The sequence below is a fragment of the Artemia sp. Qi Xiang Cuo genome, chromosome 15 (assembly GCF_049724085.1).
Source record: "Artemia sp. Qi Xiang Cuo chromosome 15, ASM4972408v1, whole genome shotgun sequence".
Taxonomy (NCBI): domain Eukaryota; kingdom Metazoa; phylum Arthropoda; class Branchiopoda; order Anostraca; family Artemiidae; genus Artemia; species Artemia sp. Qi Xiang Cuo.
In genome coordinates this window covers 62,820,311-62,835,019 of record NC_142808.1, presented here as the reverse complement: position 1 = coordinate 62,835,019, position 14,709 = coordinate 62,820,311, and the positions used below count along the sequence as shown (strand labels likewise).

The following is a 14,709-nucleotide window of genomic DNA, read 5'->3' as shown; positions in this document are numbered from 1 at the left end:
ACAACCATTACTCTCCAGACTAGCCCAAAATACCAGTCTGAAACACCTACCACAAGAGCTCATTAAACATGCTACAGCAGAACAGTGAAACCTGTCAGAAAGATGACTTTATGAGCAATTTAGACCAGACTTTGCCCCCCCCCCCTGTAGACTGTTTAATTGAGAAGAAGGATGACATAGTATTAACCACCTACCTTGCATGTGCTCTCCCACTTTCAAGTGTTAATGCTACCCCAAACCCCAGCACATCACTCCTCCCACCCATCTGAACCATGCACTCCAAAACAAACGTTCCCATGTTATAATACAGTGACAACACCAATTTCCACAACCATTACTCTCCAGACTAGCCCAAAATACCAGTCTGAAACACCTACCACAAGAGCTCATTAAACATGCTACAGCAGAACAGTGAAACCTGTCAGAAAGATGACTTTATGAGCAATTTAGACCAGACTTTGCCCCCCCTGTAGACTGTTTAATTGAGAAGAAGGATGACATAGTATTAACCACCTACCTTGCATGTGCTCTCCCACTTTCAAGTGTTAATGCTACCCCATGTACTTTGCTTTGCTTGCTTATTGTGTGTTTTATATTATAGGTGTTTAGGTCATAATAAAAGATTGAAATCAACTTTTACAAACACAATCTAGAATTTTGTGAGTGAAACTTTGTATTTTTTCAAGCAGTGTAATTGTTTTTCTGTTAGGAACTGAGATCAGAAGTTATTACTACCCTAATTTAAGCAATTAAGCTAATTACATTAATTATTCTTATTACTACATAGAAAGAAAGCCAAGTGTTGCCAAATATTAGATGGTGTTAATAGTTTTGTTTTTTGAGACTTTCACCTGTTCCTATTCTCATTTCTTTAATATTATTTAACAGAAAAAAAAACACACAAAACAACAGCAACAAACAGTGGGAAGAATGGAGACAGCATATGAAAAATTCATTGAATATAGGTATATGTGTCCAATAAAGATAAAGGATGAAGGGGCAAAGGTATAGTTTACTTGGTAATAAAATAAGACAGGATTTCTTCCAAAGAAACATATTAACATACAAAAGGGTTAATAAATAAATTTTTTTATTTGAAATATAAGTGATTGTCTAAATAATTAGCTCCACATAAGGAAGGATGTTAGGAAAACAATTCTTACTCCATAATATGAAGAATGATCATTTTTAACACATTTTGTATGGAGCTAACCTTTAACTTCACTTCTTTAATGGTTTTACACTTTTCTACCAAATGTCTGAATTGTTTGTTTCATTTCACTTAGTTTTTGTTCTGTTCAGAAAAAAGTGCTCAAACAAATACCCAAATACCATTTCCATAACCTAACCCATCTTCTCACAATTTTTCTTTTAACATTTGCTATAAAAACAATTAAAATAACTTTGATGGTGTGCAATTTGTGTTGATGCCACCGGATTTTGCATAGAGTGGCATCTATAAACAAATTTATAGATCCCTTTTGTTTCAAAACAACTTTGAAACTTAAAAATGCTTATTGAATCCATGTTTTTTTCTGAAATCTGGTAGAAAAAGTGTAAAACACTGAAGGAAGTGAAGATAATGGTTAGCTGCATTCAAAATGTGTTAACTATGATTATTCTGCACATCATGAAGTAAGATTGTTTTCTTAATGTGTTTCTTTATGTGGAGGTAGCTATCTAGGCTAGTACCAAAATTTATAAATCTCTTTTTAGAATTGTCCTGTTTACTTAAAGCCATAACTGTAGCCTATTTAAACCCCTCTACCTGTAAATTCAATTGACTGTGACAAAATCAAGAACAAGACAGCACATGGGAAATATTCAATTTGGGCCATATATTTGCCCATTAGGGAAAAGAGTGGTGCTGCATTCAAAGTGTGTTAGCTACAATTATTTTGCATCTTACATCAAGAGGTTTGTTTACCTAATTTGTAGCTCAGTAATTGAAATATCTCTAAATTTACCAAATGAAAGAAACCAAGCACCACTAAAATATTTATTTTACAATGAGTTCACTAACAAAGCCAGGACAAGCAAAAGTAAAGGGTATAAATTTAGGACCAGTTCTGGTCTCAAGGAGACATGTTAAGAAAACAATTCTTACTTCTTAATATGAATAATAATCCTAGATAACAAATTTTGCAGGGGGAGAACCTTTATCCTTACTTCTTTCCTTTTTTTCCTTCTTTTTCTAACTTTGAAAAAAAAAATATGAAAAAAAACATGCTTTTGATAAATATTTTCTCTGTTTTCAAATATGTGCTGAATAATATGCCATCCTATTAATTTTTTTTATATATGTTCTTCCTGGCTGTTTGTGATTTTGTAGACTACATTCTATTATGCCTTGGATGAGTGAACAAGTAATCTGATAAGTAATGGAATGTAATCTACAAAATTAAAAATGGCCAGATGAATGCCATCTATAAATAACATTTACAGCATGGCATATCATTCACCACAAATTTGAAAACAGAGGAAACATTTATCAGAAGTATGGCTTTTTTTATAATTTTTTTGCAAAGCTGGAAAAAGAAGGAAAGAACTGAGGATAAAAGTTCTCCCCCTGGAAAATATGTTAAATAAGATTATTATGCATATTATAAAGTAAAAATTGTTTTCTTAGCATGTCTCCTTACGACCAGGATTGGTCTTAAATTTATTCCAAGTAAAGTTGCTACTGGATCTCTTCAGAAGAATGCATGCTAGAACAAAAACATGTTTTAAAATTAATAATTTTAGTTTTGTTGCTAATTGAATTCAGGAATAAAAATTTGTTTATGTAGGAAGTTTGAAGATGCTCTAATATAGTGTTTTGAGCAACCTGATCCCCATAGCCAACCAATGGCAAATGGCTTCAATTCTAATACTTTACTCTTTTCTTCAAAACTGATTACACATCATATTAACAGATAATTTAAACACTTCAAATAAAAACTTACCACTACCATCAGAATCTGATCTTCAATCAAAATATGACATTCATTCCTTTCAGGGATGGGTCTACAGGCTAAAATATGTCATGGGAAGGTATTTTGAAGTACTTATCTCCTTTCCTTCTCTCTCTAGAGGATCCTGAAATTTGCCTACATTACAAGTTTATACCTATTGAAATTTTGACAAAGAACATTTTACCTTAATTTTCAGTTATAAGATTCTTTTTCTCTGGCTTTAGTTCTGAAAATGCAATTCCTGTTATTTGAGTAGTATTTTAAGCCATATCAAAGTGAAACCTTGTAAAATAGATCTTATGCTTAAAATGAAGTCCAACAAAATTTAGGAAATGTATTTGCATATCTTTAAAACTCTATAAATCAGGATTTAGTAAAGTTGTGAGGCTGAAAATAATTTTGTTGGACTTCATTTTAAGCATAAGATCTATTTTACAAGGTTTCACTTTTATAACACACAGATCTTTAAAGGTCATCAAAGGTCAGGACCCTCTAGAGGGAGGAGAAGTGGAGGTAGGTATTTCAATACCTTCCTGGGACATACTTTAGCCTGTAGATCTATCCCTGACAGTTTCATTTTCCTAACCAAACTCCTTTCCAAGAAAGCCAAAAGTATTTAAAGTAGAATTTTACCAAATTATTTTCTGAAATACTTCTTGTTTTCTTTAAGTTGGGGTAAAGTTCTACAAAATCATATTATTGAGTTAGGACAAAAGTGAATACACCATTTGATGCCTTTTTTTATGCTGATTTCAAATGTAATAATCATTTCTATTGGAAATTAATTTCAGCCCCCCCCCCCTATATATGCCAATTCAGGGTTAGGTTAGGTATATATAGGGGAGGGGGGGCTGAAATTCATTTCCAATAGAAATGATTATTATATTTGTTATCAGCATAAAAAAAGGCATCAAATGGTATTCACTTTACTTCTAACTCAATAATAGCCTATGATTTTGTAGAACTTTACCTAAGTTGGTGTTGCTTGTTGACAACAGAACAAATCAACCACTCATATAAGGTGAGCAGCAGCAGGATTTCAGACCTTTCTTGACTGTAAATGTCACTTAGCCTAGGTCCTCATTCAATGGTTACTCAAAATATCATAGCCTATTAGAAAGTTGAATGAAATAAGGAATGGCTAAAATTCCCACCAACAATCTGATTGTTCACAACAATTTTACACTGCACTAATATTCAAGATGCACCAAATTTAAATAACACTTAACTATATCTTCTTATTTGCTCCTATGTCTTGTAAAAACTAAACTAGAAGTCAACAAATTTGCATACTAAGTATTTTGTCATCAATGTCTCCCAAAAGTAGGTCTATATTGGGACGCACCACTCATTTACATGTGATTTCTTTAAGTTAATTTAATTTTCTTGGTTTATTTACAGAATGTCATGTTTATGATGAAAGCCGAGAGTTGACATTAAAATTACTAGATATTGTTGAAAACGGCGATCGTAAATGAAAAATACTAAATTTTGTTGAGCAGCGCTAGCCTATCCAAAATAGTGAGATATGAGGGACTTCAACCTCATTGAAAACACAAACACTTTTTATAGCTGTTACATATACAGTTATATAAATGGCAAACAAATAGCCATTTTTGTACAGGGACTGGTCACTTATTTCTAACTCTTTATCATCACTTTCTAATGCATAAGGGGTGTCACTGTCTGGTGCAATATCTATTCCAAGGGGATAGAACTAGAGCTTTGAAGTTTCAATAAAAAAAGGAAGTTAAGCCAAGTTTTCACTGCCCAGAAATTTTTTCTGGGCAGATTTCCTTTCTGGACAGAAAAAAAAATCTGGGATTTCCGGATGTTCACACCAGAACAAAGTTTTCACTGTCAGGATAGTTTTTCTGGATAGATTTTTTTCTGGCCATCGGAAAAACTGGCTTAAGATTCAAAAATGGATCATGAAGCTACAACTGTTTTGCTGTTGTGTTTATTTAGAAAGAGAAAAGAAGAGAAAAGGCTTACAAGCCTCAGAGATTATAAGAAAAAGAAAATTTTGGGTGAGAGACATTTTGAAAATGAGAAGTGAAAATGGTGCTTCAAACTTATTAATTAATAACCTGCGTTTGACGGATACAGATTGGTTTCCTGACTATTTCAGAATGTCACCTAAGCAATTTGATTACCTGCATGGTCTGGTTACACCATATATTACAAGACAAAATGCAAACTTCAGAACAGCTATTTCACCTAAGGAAAGGCTTGAAGTGACATTAAGATATCTTGCAGATGGTGGTACACAGAGAAACCAAAGCTTCACAAATTACCTGGAAAGGTCGACTAGCTACCAAATTATATGGAACACTATGGATGCAATCTGCCAAGTGCTGTCCCCATTATTTCTACGATTTCCCAGTGAGAAATCTGACTGGAAAGAAATTTTCCATGAGTTTACAGTGAAATTGAACTTTCCCCACTGTGTTGGAGCTATTAATGGGAAGCACATTAGAATCCAGGCTCTACCAAACTCGGGGTCACAATATTTCATCTACAAGCAATGCAACAGCATCGTCTTGATGGCTACGTGCAATCCTAACTATTGGTTTGTCTATGTTGACATAGGCAGTTATGGTTGGCAAAGTGTTTGTTCTGTGTTTAGTAATTCAAGTTTTAGTTGGAAAGTGACTGACTGTACTTTAGATTTTCCAGGAAGTGATACGATTGATACAGGAAATGCCACTTACTTACCATATATGATTGTCGGAGATGCAGGTTTTCCCTTTAAAACAGACTTATTAAGACCCTATCCTGGTGATCACCTTCCAGTACCAGAGGAAATTTTTAATTACAGGCTTTCTCGTGCTCAAAAAATAATAGAAAATGCATTTGGAATTTTGCTGCCAACTGAAGTATATTCAGAGAAGCAATTAATGTAAAGCCTGAGAATGTTAACAAGGTCATACACACTTGTGTTTGCCTACATAATTACTTGTGTACCAAAGATCTTACAACTCCACAGTGACACTCGAGGTATGTTACTGCTAACTTTGTTGCCACAGAAACTGATGGTGTTATAACATTTGGGCAGTAGAGACAAGAGCAAGCAAATGGGCTGTTACCATCTGTCTCAACAGCAGCACGAAACCCAGCTGAAGCTGCCAAACATGCCAAGATTTCTATTACTTCATGACAACAAATTTCAAGATTACTTCATGATGCCAGAAGGAAGTTTTACTTGGCAGCTGAGTCAAGGCTGCTGTCCTGAATAGGTTGCTGTTGTGTTGTAGCAGCAGACTGTATGCACACTTATCACACTCAAAGTTGTGTGTTTAACTATCAGAAATGATTATGTAAATGTGCGCGTCTTTTTCTGGCTGTAGTTTAGTTACTTTTCTATAGTAAAGAGTTGTGATTATAATGTGTAAGCATTCTTCTAAAAACTAAGGGCCAGCATTGTTCAAATTGGTGTAATAAGGCAAATGGCAAATAATCAATTTTTTCTAGAGCTTGTAAGTTGCAATTTACAGTGGCTGGATCTTGGCAAAACGAAAAGATACTAGATTCAGACATTACCTCCTTGCAAAGGCTTGTTCAGGTAGCTATGCTTTATTGTCTACAAAATCTAAAAATAGTGCAAAGGAACAGACTGGAAAAACATCCTTCTGCAGCCTACTATACCGACGTGAACATATAACCGACCTCCCCGGGGCCTTGTATGTGTTATCAAACAATTAGCTACTCGGTATAAATTTAGAACTGGTACTGTTGACAAGGAGACATGTTAAGAAAACAATTCTTACTTTGAATTATGTATAATGATCCTAGTTAACATGTTATCCAAGGGGAGAAACTTAATCATCAGGTCTTAGCTGTTTCTTCCTTCTTTTTCCAACTTAGCAGACAAAAATTTCAATTTTATCCACCCTAGAAATGCAATACGTAAATCTTTTGAAATTGCTGCTCTAAATTTGTTCTATAAATTGTTTTTATAGATAGCGTTCATCCCGGCCGAGTCCCTTGATTTTGAATTAAAGTTAGGTTAGGTTGTTTTAATATTTTGTATTTTCCCTACTGCTCATTAAAAAAAACGGAATTAACAATGACCGGGATGAACGCTATCTATAGAACAACTTATTTGGCAATTCACAGCGGCAATTTCAAAAGATTTATGCATTGTGTCTTAGAATGGAGGTTTGTTGTAATTTTTTCATTTGAGCTGGAAAAAGAAGGATTTTTAGAGGAAATACTTGGGCTAGTTTGCAATTCAGCTCCCAGATATAACGTGTGTTCAAAGTATCCAACTAGTCAGCTACCAAAAAATTCCATATATAGGGTAAATGCATCAGTGATTTGACAATGGGATTTTGGAACCACTGTTAAAATTTTCATGCATAACAGGATAACTCTGCTTAATCGTGAATAGAAAAACCATCTCTTGAAGCTGTCGTTATATTGTGACAATGCAAAACGTGGACACTATAACTTATATACCCAGATTTGAAAAGAATATTCAAGTTAATCAGTTATCTGTTTTTGACACAAAATCAGCTCCTGACATTTTTTTGAGCTATGTAATGTTCAAACTGTCATTACTTAGTTATATTTTTTCAAGAGATATCTTCTCTAAAATGTAGCTACATTGGCTCTTTCTTGATATTAATTAAAAAAACTTTCCTAAAAATATTTTTTTAAAAGAAAATTAAAGGCCATTTTAAAATTAAGCTCTGGATATAAAAATACATGTTAAAATTAATAAACAACACGAACGGAAATTATTTTTTAAGACTAAATTAAACTAGAAACGAACAGAAATTAAATAAACAATCATAGCCAAAAATACATACAAAAAGTAATAATATAAAAGAGTAAATAAATCTTAAAGCGAGTATTGCTTGGATTGAATATGCAAATCAAGCTTAAAACGAAAACAAATATTTTGCTATTAAAGCACAAATGAAACTTAAAACAAACAGAAATTAAATAAACAATCAATGCGAACAAACATACAATATATATTAATTTAAATGAATTAATAAATCTTAAAACGAGTGAAACTTAAATTGAATATGCAAATCAAGTTTGAATCGAATAAAAATAATTACGAACAAGAGTTTGGGTATCGTCTCACTGCAGAAGCCTAAAACCTACTCTGTCATTGGCGCTTTACTGAAAACAATTCTTTGAAACATTTTCACTTTTATAACTTTAAGATATCAAAAATTAATTGAGATTTTAGGGAATAAATATCAGCATATGCATATTAAATTTTTTTTCAGTAAAGTACCAATTATATTCTGACCTCTAGAAAGCATGGGGGTTTTGAACCCTACTCACATTAATCTATGCTTGTTTTGAGTTTGACTCTAATATTTATTTTAATTTTTGTTCGTTTTGGGTTTCATTTATTTATTGATACTGATTTGGGGTAGTTGTATGCTTAGTAGATTATATGATAGTCCGGACGCCAGGTGTTGAAAATGTGAACCATACCACGACGGAATGGGGCTGCTATGAGAATTAGCCTACCCTCCACTCCCTAAATTGACCATGCGGATTCAAAAATACCAATGGCACTTGCTTGCGGGTGGTGAAACACACCGAAACTTGACATTTTATTATATTTTGGTGTTTCATGCAAGAAAATGCATGTTCCACAAAGTTTGAGGTGCAGTTTTCTGCTCAAATAGAAATGCCTAGAAGCCATAGAATGTTTTCATAACAAACTACACGTTTAGTTACAAAAAATGGCAGAGTTAAAAAAAATGGCAAAACTATATGAGTCTTGAACAGTCTTGGAAAGTATAAACGAAATCAAATTAAACATTAGATGTATAATGATATTAATTGTTGAAATATCCATCAGTTTAAGGTTTTTTTCACTGTAATTTTTATTTTCATTTTCAATGCTGTAAGAACTGGAAAATAATAAATTTGTAATATACGAGTAATTCGTTTTCAGTGAAGCACCAATGAGGCAGAAGGCTTTAGGTTTTTACAGTTAAAGAAGAGGGCAGTATACAAATTTTGCTTGTTGTAAAACTATATTTGTCTTGAAAAATCTTGAAAAGAACTAATAGATTAAACTGAATATTTGAAGCAGAATGATATTAATTGCTAAAAGCTCATCAGTTAAAAATTTTACTGTAATTTTATTATTTATTTTCAATATTAAGTACAAAAGAAAACATTTGTAATATAATTTGTTTTGAGTAAAGCGCCAATGACGCAGTACGTTTTAGGCGTCTGCATTGAGACAATACCCAAACTCTTGTTTGTAGTTATTTTTATTTGATTCAAACTTGATTTGCATATTCAATTTAAGTTTTACTCGTTTTAAGATTTATTTATTCATTTACATTAATATATATTGTATGTTTGTTTGCATTGATTGTTTATTTAATTTCTGTTTGTTTTAAGTTTCATTTATACTTTAATAGCAAAATACTTGTTACCGTTTTAAGCTTGATTTTCATATTCAATCTAAGCATTACTCGCTTTAAGATCTATTTATTCATTTATATTATTACTTGTTGTATGTTTTTTCCTATGACTGTTTATTCAATTTCTTTTCTTTTTGGACTTCACTTATTCTTTAATAGTAATTTCTGGTTGTTTTGAGTTTGAACTTTAACAGGTATTTTTACCTGCTGATGTAAATTTTTAAATGGCCTTTACTTTTCTTTGAAAAACTTATTTTTCTGAATTTTTTTTAAATTAATTTTTGTTCGTTTTTGATTGCAAAAAGTTTCAAGTTTTTATGGCATGGGGGGGGGGGGGTGCTTACTGTCCGATTATTCTTGACTTTAAAAAACGGATCTAGAAATTTCAATTTAAATCGAATTAGGCTTTTTTCAAAGTCTATACGATTACATCTTTGATAAAAACCTTATATATGAACAATAGACAGCTTGCATAACTTGTGGACAGCAATTGACAACAATGAATAGATTGAAAAAATAGCTCCAATAAGGTGGTTTAGACCATTTCAGTTGCTGACACAAAGGGATCAGGAGTGTTTGGAATTGACCTTAATAGGAATTTGTGTGCTAAAGCAATTTTGCATCTATTAAAGAGTATGTATTTTAACTTTATAATTGGATAATTATAATAGATTTTCTATTTGTTCTTCCCATACAAAACCCCTTCCCATAAGTTATAACCCCCCCCCCCCCCTTAATAAGTTATGCCCCAGGATTTAGCATCCCTTCCATAAGAAATAATGTGAAGGATTCGGAGAATCCTTAAATTACAACCCTTGCCCTGAGGGTTTGGGGGAGTTGTAATCCTCCAAGACCTAATTTCCAGAACTTAAAACTATGTTTAATAAAATGGCTGTCTTAAAATTTTGATTGGTTGTGTTTGGGGAAAAGGTGGGTGTGAGGGGGGTTAGTTGCCCTCAAATCACTTTCGACTATTACAAAGGGCACTAGCCCTCAGAATTTTCAATCGAATGAGCCTTTTTTGAAGTTTCTACGACACCGCTTTCTATAAAAACCTTATTTTCTCCCAGGGCATAACTTAAAACCCCTGCCTTGAGGGTTGTGGGGGATTGTCCTCCTCAAAAACATATTTTATATCTGGAAATCAACTACGCTGAACAAAATAGCTATCTCAAAATTTCGATTGGATGTGTTTGGGGGAGTGAAGGGCGTGGGGGGTCTAGTTGCCCTCCAATTGCTTTCGACTAAAGTTTGATCTCAAAAGTTTGATTGGATGTGTGGGGAAATGATGGGCGTGGGAGCGGGGGGGGGGCTAGGTGCCCTCCAATCACTTTTGACTATTAAACAGGTTACTACCCCTTTAATTTCCAATCGAATGAGCCTGTTTTGAAGTTTCTACGACAACGCCTTCTATAAAAACCTTATATGCCCCCAGGGCATAACTTAAATCCCTTGCCGTGAGGGTTGTGGGGGAGTTTCCTCCTCAAAAACATATTTGCAAACTGGAAATCAACTAAGCTGAACACAAATGGCTATCTCGCAATTTGGATTGGATGTGTTTAGGGGAATGATGGGCATAGGGGGGGGCTAGTTGCCCTCCAATCACTTTTGACTATTAAAAAGGGCACTATCTCTTTGAATTTCCAATCGAATAAGCCTTTTGAAGTTTCTATGAGAACGCATTCTTTAAAAACCTTATATGGCCCCAGGCCATAACTTAAAACCCTTGCCCTGAGGGCTGTGGGAGAGTGTCCTCCTCAAAACATGTCTTCTATGTGAAAATCAACTATGCTGAACAAGATGGTTATATCAAAATTTCGATTGGCTGTGTTTGGGGAAATGATGGGCGTGGAGGGGGGGGGCTAGTTGCCCTCCAATCACTATCGACTATTTAAAAGGACACTATCCCTTTGAATTTCCAATCGAATGAGCCTTTTTTGAAGCTTCTACAACAACGCCTTCTATAAAAACCTTATATGCCCCCAGGGCACATCTTAAAACCCTTGCCCTGAAGGTTTTGGGGTGTGCCCTCCTCAAAAACATATTTTTATCTGAAAATCAACTACGCTGAACAAAATACTATCTCAAAATTTTGATTGGACGTGTTTGGGGAAATGATAGGCGTGGGGGGAGGGGGCTAGTTGCACTCCAATCACTTTCGACTATTAAAAAGGGCACTAGCCCTTTAATTTCCAATTGAATGAGCTTGATTTGAAGTTTCTACGACAACGCCTTCTATAAAAGCCTTATTTGCCCTCAGGGCATAACTTAAAACCCTTGCCCTGAGGGTTTTGGGGGAGTTTCCTCCTCAAAAATGTATTTTCTATCTGGAAATCAACTCCGTGAAAAAAAAATGGTTATCTGAAAATTTTGATTGGATGTGTTGGGGAAATGAGGGGCATGGGGCGGGGGAAGGGGGCTAGTTACACTCCAATCACTTTCGACTATAAAAAGCGCACCAGCCCTTTAATTTTCAATCAAATGATTATGTTTTGAAGTTTCTACAACAACACCTAGTATCAAAAACCTTATATGTCCCCAAGGCATATTTTAAAACCCCTGCCCTAAGAGATGTGGGGGAGTTTCCTCCTCAAAAATATATTTTCTTTCTAGAAATCAACTATGATGAACAAAATGGCTATCTCAAATTTTGATTGGATGTGTTTGAGGGAATGATCGGCGTGGGGGGGGGGGGGTTAGTTGCCCTCTAATCATTTTCGACTATTAAAAAGGGCACTAGCCCTTTAATATCCAATCGAATGAGCCTGTTTTGAACTTTCTACGACAACGCCTTCTATAAAAACTTTATATGCCCCCAAGGCAGAACTTAAAACCCTTGCCCTGAGGGTTGTCGTGAAGTGTCCTCCTCAAAAATATATATTTTCTATCTGGAAATCAAGTACGCTGAACAAAATGGCTATCTGAAAATTTTGATTGGATTTGTTTGGGGAAATGATGGGCGGGGGGGGGGGCGGGTGGCGTGTTACAATCCAATCACTTTCGACTAATAAAAAGGGCACTAGCTCTTTAGTTTCCAATCGAATGAGCCTGTTTTTCTACGACAAAACCTTCTATAAAAACCTTATATGCCCCCAGGGCATAACTAAAAACACTTGCCGCGAGGGGTGTGAGGGAATATACTCTTCAAAAATATATTTTCTATCTGGAAATCAACTATACCGAATAAAATGTCTATATCAAAATTTGATTGGAGTTGTTTTAGGGAATAATAAGCGTGGGAGGGGGGGGGGCTCGTTGCCCTCCAATAAATTTTGACTATTAAAAAGGTTACTACCCCTTTAATTTCCAATCGAATGAGCCTGTTTTGAAGTTTCTACGACAACGCCTTCTATAAAAACCTTATATGCCCCCACGGCATAACTTAAAACCCTTGCCTTGAGGGTTGTGGGGGAGTGTCCCCCTCAAAAATATATTTTAAATCTGTAAATCAACTACGCTGAACAGAAATGGCTATCTCAAAATTTTGATTTGATGTGTTTGGGGGAATGATGGGCGTGGGGGGGGGGGGGCTAGTTGCCCTCCAATCACTTTTGACTATTTAAAAGGGCACTATCCCTTTGAATTTCCAATCGAATTAGCCTTTTTTGAAGTTTCTATGAGAACGCCTTCTATAAAAACCTTATATGCCCCCAGGGCAAAGCTTAAAACCCTTGCCCTGAGGGTTGTGGGGGATTGTCCTCCTCAAAAACATGTTTTCTGTCTGAAAATCAACTACGCTGAACAAATTGGCTATCTCAAAATTTTGATTGGATGTGTTTGGGGGAATAATGGGCGTGGGGGGGCTAGTTGCCCTCCAATCACTTTCGACTATTTAAAGGGAACTATCCCTTTGAATTTCCAATCGAATGAGCCTTTTTTGAAGTTTCTACAACAACGCCTTCTATAAAAACTTTATATGCCCTCAGGGCACATCTTAAAACCCTTGCCCTGAAGGTTTTGGGGTGTGTCCTCCTCAAAAACATATTTTCTATCTGGAAATCAACTACGCTGAACAAAATACTATCTCAAAATTTTGATTGGATGTGTTTGGGGAAATGATAGGCGTGTGGAGAGGGGGCTAGTTGCTCTCCAATCACTTTCGACTATTTAAAAGGGCACTAGCCCTTTAATTTCCAATCGAATGAGCTTGATTTGAAGTTTCTACGACAACGCCTTCTATAAAAGCCTTATATGCCCACAGGGCATAACTTAATACCCGTGCCCTGAGGGTTGTGGGGGAATTTACTCCTCAAAAATATATTTTCTATCTGGAAATCAACTACGTGAAAACAAAATGGTTATCTGAAAATTTTGATTGGGTGTGTTGGGGAAATGATGGGCGTGGGGCGGGGGAAGGGGGCTAGTTACACTCCAATCACTTTCGACTATAAAAAGGGCACCAGCCTTTTAATTTTCAATCGAATGATTATGTTTTGAAGTTTCTACGACAACGTCTTCTATAAAAACATTATATGCCCCCAGGGCATAACTTAAAACCCTTGCCCTGAGGGTTGTGGGGGAGTGCCCTCCTCAAAAATATATTTTCTATCTTGAAATCAACTACGCTGAATAAAACGGCTGTCTCAAAATTTTGATTGTATGTGTTTGGGGGAATGATGGGCATAGGGGGGGGGGGGTTAGTTGCCCTCTAATCATTTTCGACTATTAAAAAGGGCATTAGCCCTTTAATATCCAATCGAATGAGGCTGTTTTGAAGTTTCTACGACAACGCCTTCTATAAAAACTTTATATGCCCCAGGGCAGAACTTAAAACCCTTGCCCTGAGGGTTGTCAGGGAGTGTCCTCCTCAAAAATATATATTTTCTATCTGGAAATCAACTACGCTGAACAAAATGGCTATCTGAAAATTTTGATTGGATTTGTTTGGGGAAATGATGGGCGTGGGGGGGGGGAGGGGGGGCTAGTTACACTCCAATCACTTTCGACTATTAAAAAGGGCACTAGCTCTTTAATTTCCAATCGAATGAGCCTGTTTTTCTACGACAAAACCTTCTATAAAAACCTTATATGCTCCCAGGGCATAACTTAAAACCCTTGCCCTGAGGGCTGTGGGGGAGTATCCTCCTCAAAAATATATTTTCTATCTGGAAATCGACTACGCTGAACAAAATGGCTATCTCAAAATTTTTATTGGATGTGTTTGGGGGAATGATGGGCGTGGGAGGGGGGGGGGGCTAGTTGCCCTCCAATCACTTTTGACTATTAAAAAGAGAACTATCCCTTTGAATTTCCAATCGAATGAGCCGTTTTTGAAGCTTCTACGACACCACCTTCTGTAAAAACCTTATATGCCCCCAGGGCACATCTTAAAACCCTTGCCCTGA

At 35.4% G+C, this 14,709-nt stretch overlaps 1 protein-coding gene across 4 annotated transcripts in view; it reads right to left on the bottom strand.

Moving 5' to 3' along the window:
• The window catches only part of LOC148943971 (uncharacterized), a 59,879-nt gene that overhangs the window by 20,025 nt on the left and 25,145 nt on the right, over window positions 1-14,709 (bottom strand). The window contains exon 1 of one of the 4 annotated variants that reach the window (XM_089101919.1): window positions 4,248-4,333. The exons of 2 other annotated variants lie outside the window; for them this stretch is intronic. The gene's annotated coding sequence lies outside the window, so the exon portion shown is untranslated. Of the gene's footprint in view, window positions 1-4,247; window positions 4,334-14,709 lie in introns of those variants that run through there. One more of the 4 variants, XM_089101920.1, reaches the window with a different exon arrangement.